The 7589-nt window shown below is 44.1% G+C and overlaps 1 pseudogene; it reads right to left on the reverse strand.

Annotated features, from left to right (window-relative positions):
* Nucleotides 1-1336: 1336 nt before the first annotated feature.
* On the reverse strand, nt 1337-3627 carry LOC115598552 (annotated as a pseudogene).
* Between the last annotated feature and the right edge of the window lie 3962 nt (nt 3628-7589).

A 7589-nucleotide genomic window follows, 5' to 3' on the forward strand; every position in this document is an offset into this window, starting at 1 on the left:
CCATCTATGGCGTGAACTTGTCCAGCTATGCTGGGGATGCCATCCCTGCTGGAGGGTCCTGCATCTCAATGGCAGGACAAGGTGGCAAAGCCTGGTGCCGCATTCAGCTCTTCCCAGCAGGTCTCTGGCCTTTGGACAACTTGACCATGGACTGGGAGAGTCTAAGGTGCTACACAAGGGAAAGTTTCCAGTTGGAGGAATTTCTGCTGGGATGACTGCCTTGGGGCTGTACAGCCAGGGAAGGAGGAAGGGACCCTACTATCAAGGCAGGGATCCCTGTCTCCAGATAACACTGAGGATGGATGTGGTCCTCCCTGCCCTGTAGAACAAAGCATCTGTTTCTTTGGAAGAAATGTGTAAGGTTACCTTCCTGAGGAACCCCTCTGAAAGGAATTTTGCAGAGTAGATTTATGAGCCACACTTAGATTTTCTTCTTTTTTGCAACTTGCTCTAATTACCGGAGTCCTTCAGAACTCAGCTACTGAGTCAAGAAGTCCTGACAAGATTTCCTTCCAGACATCAGGGAAGAGCTTCTGTAACGGAAGAATTCTCCCAAGAAACTGTAAAAGAAAAATATCTGAACTGGAAGGAAATTTTTGTCTCTCCTCTATAGGAATTTGACTTCTCTGGTCATTAGCCTAAAATTGACAGTCTAAAATTAATAGATTAACCTGCAGGTAGGCAGTGTGCAGAAGGTGAAAGTAGCTTTGCTGAGCTCCTGAGGACTACACCAGGTGTCACATCAGTACCAGATGGACCCTGCATCACAGAATCAACATTTGAAAGAATCAGAGCAAACTTCTCATTCCCTGGGGAGATCAGGATGTCCTGCCTCCTGTCTGCCATGCTCAGTGCAGAGGGAAAACAGATGGATGGAGAGAGATCTCAGGTCACCCTCTGCACCATCAGGCACAGCAGGTGAACTCCCAGGACCAGCAGTCACCCAGGGCTAATGCTGCTGGGTGACTCTGAGCAAGCTGTGCTGGCAGCAGCTGTTTGGACATCAGCTCTACCCACATGGCCATTTTTACCAGAATAGCTCTCCCAGACAGAGGAGGGTTTTTTGACCTGATAGCAGCACTGGGATGGCAGTACTTTTCTGCTGCTTGCAGAGGACTATTTCATCTAGACAGTACTGCTTGCATTGAAGAATATTAAATAAATTACCCTCTCCAGGGGTATTTCTTTTTGTAGAATGGAATATGACAGACACTGAAATAAATGCAAGAATAGATAACCATGTGCTACATATAGAATCATAGAATCATAGAATTAGCTGGGTTGGAAGGGACCTCAGAGATCATCAAGTCCAACCCTTGAACCACCGTTGCGGTTGCTAGACCATGGCACTGAGTGCCACATCCAGTCTCTTTAAATATCTCCAGACACGGAGAATCCACTACTTCCCTGGGCAGCCCATTCCAATGTCTGATCACCCTCTTCATAAAGAAATTCTTTCTAATATCCAACCTAAACTTCCCCTGGCACAACTTGAGACCCTGCCCTCTTGTCTTGCTGAGAGTTGCCTGGGAAAAGAGCCCAACCCCCCCCTGGCTCCAACCTCCTTTCAGGGAGTTGTAGAGAGTGATGAGGTCTCCTCTGAGCCTCCTCTTCTCCAGCCTCAACACCCCCAGCTCCCTCAGCCTCTCCTCATAGGATCTGTGCTCAAGTCCCTTCACCAGCCCAGTTGCCTCCTTTGGACCTGCTCCAGGATCTCAATCTCCTTCCTGAGCTGAGGGGCCCAGAACTGGACACAGGACTTGAGGTGTGGCCTCACCAGCGCTGAGCACAGGGGCAGAATCACTTCCTTCGACCTGATGGCCATGCTGTTCCTGATCCAGGCCAGGATGCCATTGGCCTTCTTGGCCACCTGGGCACACTGCTGGCTCATGTTCAGCTTCCTGTCAATCCAGACTCCCAGGTCCCTTTCTGCCACTCTGTGCCCAGCCTGGAGCTCCCCATGGGGTTGTTGTGGCCAAAGTGCAGGACCCGGCACTTGGCCGTGTTGAACCTCATCCCATTGGAATCAGCCCAACTCTCCAGTCTGTCCAGGTCCCTCTGCAGAGCCCTCCTGCCTTTCAGCTGATCCACACTCCCCCCCAGCTTAGTGTTGTCTGCGAATTTGCTGATGATGGACTCAATCCCTTCATCTAAATCATCAATGAAGATATTGAACAGAACTCTTCCAAGCTGCTCAGATTTGTTGTGCTCTCATTGCTCCCATTTCCCTGAGAGAGGTGAGGAGTGGGAGCATCTGCACGTGGTTATGACACCAGTGTGGGAATAGTGGCAGGCTGGGTACCAGGGCTTCATTCTGCTCACTGATGACAAAGGTTTCAACAGGACTAAAGTGGGTCCTGACTTCCAGAAACAAAACCCCATTTGACATCACTGCATCCTGACACAGCACCACAGTTGCTTTCCCCAGTTTCTCAAGTAGTTCATTCTCCTTGAGATGTCTGCATTAGTGTTAACTAAATCAGATTCTCTTTTATTTGCTGTAGCAAACTCTCTGCCTGACCCTTTGCACCCCCCCTTTTTTTTTCTTTTTTGTTTCTTTGTCTTGAGGAGACCCTGCTGTGGCAATTTCTTTCACATGCTGAAACTGCTGTTTTTCTAGCACAAAATACTATATATTTTCAAAAGCTTAGTGTAGAAGATATATTTCTAAGTCACATTTCATGCCAGAGGAGTAGTGAGCACTAAATGTTGGCTGTAGACGGTGATAAACTCAGGATTTGGTAGTTAACCAGTAAAAATATTAAAACAGGCAAAGTCTGTCATCACATAAGAGACAGCTTTCAACTTTACTAAATGTCTTTCTACTCACAAAGTTAATGGAAACCAGTCACAATGATAAAATCTGTGACTGTCTTAAATTGAAAGAATTCTTGGTTCCTTGTGGTAGAAAGAAGACTGGAATTTAAATTCTTGGGCTTTCCCTCCTCATTTTTTAATTCCTTTCATTTGATTAAAAGAAAGTTTTTAAAATGAACAGCTTAATGCAGAGAAACATTCATCTTAGCAAGATAAAAACCTAAACCCTTTAAAAAAAACCAAAACACTCAAACCTTGCAATTATGAGAAATCCAACAGCCCCAAAACATGCAAACCCAGAGCAGATAGAGAAGGAAAACAAAACCTTGGGCAAAATAAGGCAAATGCAGGAATGTGGAGGATGCCTGATAAAAACACAATGGAAGAAACCACCACGCAAACCACTTGCAGCTCAGGAAAAAGAATAGCAAGCAGGCAGAGATGGGAGATGCAGATAAACAATGTGGGGAATTTATGAGAGAAACTGGGAAAAAGAAGCCTGATATTCACATCAAGAGAAAGAAATGGTGGAAGGCCAGCAGAGAGGAAAGAAACTGCAAGACCATGGGGTTGAAAAATCGTGATAATTCTGGTGAACCCAAATACTACAAAAGGAGGGGAACCACAGCAGCTCTTCCACCTCACCTCAAACACCTCTGCCTGAAGCAGGAGGTTGGATTCCAACATAGTTGCTGCATTTGCAGCCTTTCTACAGGTCAGCTCTGGAGCAAACCTCAGCTCCTGCGAGCACTTGGAGCCCAACTCATCCTTCTGGTTGTCGATGCACCCTGCAGCACCCTGAAGGCTCATCTCCTGCTAGGGCTGAGACAACTGCCCTGCCCCAAACATCTCCTAGCAGAGTATAGTCTAAACCTCAGAGAACCAAAACTGAAGGAACTGACTCTTGTTAGCCTGGAAAAAGATAATTCTGGTTGCTGCAGGAGAGCCAAAAAGGCAAAGTCAGCTGGGATTGAATGCAGATTTTTGTCAGCCCTCTGGAATACTCTTGCAGAGTGATGAAAGGGGAGTATTTTCTACTCTGTGAAAACTTCTATTGTAAACATGGTCTGGTCTGGTCTGGTCTCTGCTTGAATGGAGCCCTGACTCCCTGATGTTCTACATGAACAACCAAAGAAAGAGAGAAAGACTCCCAGCACAGCACATAATAGTCCAGTGACCTTAACACCTGCCTGCTAAGAGCTATGGTTAAGGCCAGCTCTACCCTGTCCCAGGAGGATCAACACAAAGTTAACTTGTGATAGGGGTCTTCATTTTGGTAATAAATTCTAGCCTGGACTGAAATCTTTCCCATGCACCGTTAGAACCAACACGGTCCTCCTACCCTGACAAAAAACTTTTCATTTGGACAACATTAATTTGAGCAACAAAGATGGTGAAGGGGCTAAAGAACAAGTCCTGTGAGGAGCAGCTGCAGGAACTTGAATTTAGCCTGGAGAGGAGGGGGCTGGATGGAGACCTTATCCTGCTCCTCAACCTCCTGGCAGGAAGCTGTGGTGAGGTGGAGGTCAGTCTCCCACAATGTGCCAGGGTAAGCTGAGATAGGATATTAAGAAAAATTTCTTCATTGAACAGGTTGTCAGGCCCTGACACACACTACCCAAGACCCTGGCAGTGTCACCTTCTCTGGAGAGGTTTAAAAGACACGTAGCTGGTAAACTTCAACGTCAATGGTTGTGGAGATTAACTCCAGCCTGTCTTGCCATGGACTTTGCTTAGGCTCAGGATCCTTCAAGTTTCATTATAAAGAGCCCCTAATAAATCAAATGAAGGCAGAAGAGCTGAAAGCCATGGCAGTCACAATTGCTCCTGTTAGAGGAGACTGAGCTTCATTTGGGAGGAAAAAGGATCGTCTGAAACTGGACATAACAACCTGTCAAAGTGGCACTCACTAAAAAACCAGTTGTCCTTGTCCCTCCTTTTCCTCACACTCTACTCTAGTAGGAGACCTGTATCTTTGCAATGCTAATATTAAAATGTTAAAAAATATCAGTTACATGTGAAAAAACCCTCACAATTTAACTTAAAAAGGGATCTCAGCAAGTGGCCAAGTGTAGCAGAGGCACTCGGGCATTTATGCTGCAACGTAGCTCTTAAATTATTCCTCTTCCATGCTTAAACTCAGTCATTCCAGTCAATTTTGAGAAATATTGATAGTTTTTCTAGTTTTTAGTAGTAATGGACAGTACATAATTACTAAAAATGTAATATTTTTACACCTGGGCTCATTTATGATAGTGTTACTCCTGTGCAAAATTAAATGTCAGCAAAAGAAGCGTGATTCTCAAACGAAATTTCAAAGAAATGTATTATTACACTGAGGAGGTAGTATGGTGATTTAACATGGGGACTATTCACACCTGAATAACTAAAGAGTTTGTTTTTATAGGGAAGAGCCAAGTTTACTAAAGCAGAGGGAAAGTATTTTATTACAAATATATTATCTTAGTGCTTTTACCCAGTTTGGTGCAAACTTTATATGGAAACTGATTTGACAGAAGTGTGGCTGGGGGTGGGGAGGCTCAAAAAAAAGAAAGGAAAACCAAGTAAAAAATGATTAAAGGATATCTCTAAACACAGAAACATAGAATCACAGAATGGTTTGGGTAGAAAGACCTTAAAGATCCTCTGTGGGTCCAGGCTCTGCAGTAAGACCCCATGGGGTCCCACATGGGTTATGGGGGAAGGAAGGAAGGAAGGAAGGAAGGAAGGAAGGAAGGAAGGAAGGAAGGAAGGAAGGAAGGAAGGAAGGAAGGAAGGAAGGAAGGAAGGAAGGAAGGAAGGAAGGAAGGAAGGAAGGAAGGAAGGAAGGAAGGAAGGAAGGAAGGAAGGAAGGAAGGAAGGAAGGAAGGAAGGAAGGAAGGAAGGAAGGAAGGAAGGAAGGAAGGAAGGACAAATCCATCAGACAAATCCATCCCATCCTCCTGCAGGAAGGGGTGAAGTGTGGGAGGTGACACAGCTGAACCATTGGTGAGGGCCAGAGGGTGCTTACCTGCTTTTCTGAATCCAGAACATGTACCTTATTTTTTTCCTATTTTACTTTCTATTTCAGCAGCACCAAAGCTGTGCAGGAGGTATTTGAGAACCTCAGCCCCACAACAGCAGAGATTATCTGAATATCTTTCGGAGGACAAGAGGAAGTTCCTCTGAAGGAATTTCCTACTTCCACCTCAGCTTCCCTTACCTGCAGCACTCAACAAGTACTCAGACCATGAAAAGAAAAGCCTTCATCTTCCAGAAAAGTTTTCTTTCTCCTGAAATGGCCCCTGTGTTGGTTTTTTTTTTGTAGCTTCCTTATTTTCCATAAGTGCAGTTCTTTGCTGATTTCTTGCATCAGGCTATTCATTAGGTAGAAGGATGTAAGAGATTTAAAAAATAAAGCAAAAATAAGGATCTGTTCCCAAAGCCAGTGAAAACAATGGGAGTCAAAGAAACTGGCACTGACAAAACATTTTATTTGCCTCAGGAGAGTAAGAATTATCCTAGCCAAAGTTTTATAGAACAAAGATTCCAGTACTATATCCAACACAACAAAACATAAATTCACATCCCATTTAGGTTCTTCCTTCCTTGCTAAGAGTGACACTCACCTCAGATTATATTTGATGAGTACAGTGACAGTCATCATCATTGTATTAACTGCATCCATCATGGGCTTTAATCTTCCTATGGGATTTTAGGCTGACTACTGTATATATAGTTTCTGACTGATGAAAGCTGAGGGTAACCCCTAAAAAAGATACAATCTCTTTTTCTTTTTTTTTTTTTTTAGTTTTGGAAATTACAAACAGAAGAGCCTACGATGTAGAGACACACACAGAAGGAAATGATCTGAGAGAGGAGACTTTAATAAGCTAAATAGGTTGAGCCTAATGTATGTTCGTGTCTTCATTAATTTAGTGGATGATTTTCAGAAGGGAGAAGCCTTTCTTCCTCTAGCATAGGCAAAATGCAGCTAAACCCAACCCCTGCTGATTTGCCAGGGGTAAAAATCATCTAGAAATCATTTAATCTGAAAGCAAAAATCCTCTTAGGTATTTTTCCCAAAGATTTCCTTGACTAGGCTGAGCACAGGCAATCACATGGGGGCAGATAACAGTTGAGCTGAAGCTTTTCCTCCAGCACAATCCCTGATTTTCTCCTCTTCCCCTCAGCTGCAAACCAGGGCTCCCCCCCCCTCTAGCTTTAACTGGTCTGTGCCCCAAGTCATCTGCAGCTGGAATTCAGATTTCATAAATCAAGTCAGAGGAAACCTCCTGAGAAGGAGTGGTCCCATGGGGTCATATAAATTAAAAAGCAGCTCTCGAGAAGTGGGCATGGCTGGGGATATTGGTGCCAAAACTCTGCTTATGAGGAGCTGACTGATTGCTAAGAACATCTTGGTTTCCATCCTGTCTGCTCCATTCATCACTTGAGAGCCAACTTCTCCCGTGGCACATAGGATAAGGCAGGCAAGGAGGGAACAAAAACCCCAAGCCTGGCACCTGGCACCTGGCACCTGGCATAGGGCTGTGATGGAGCTGCAGAAGGTGATTCACAGATGAAAAAAGCTCTTAGGTTAAAAAAAAAAAAAGGAAAAAAAGAAGGAAAAAAAAAGAGAAGGAAAAAAAAGGGAAAAAAAGAAGAAAAAAGGAAAAGAAGAAAAAAGAAAAAAAAACGACAGAAGAAAAAAAAAAAGACAAAAAAAGAGAGGACAAAAAAGAAAAGGACAAAAAGGAGAAAAAAAAAGAAAGAAAAAGGACAAAAATAAAGAA

This window comes from Calypte anna, chromosome 6 (assembly GCF_003957555.1).
Source record: "Calypte anna isolate BGI_N300 chromosome 6, bCalAnn1_v1.p, whole genome shotgun sequence".
Lineage (NCBI taxonomy): Eukaryota > Metazoa > Chordata > Aves > Apodiformes > Trochilidae > Calypte > Calypte anna.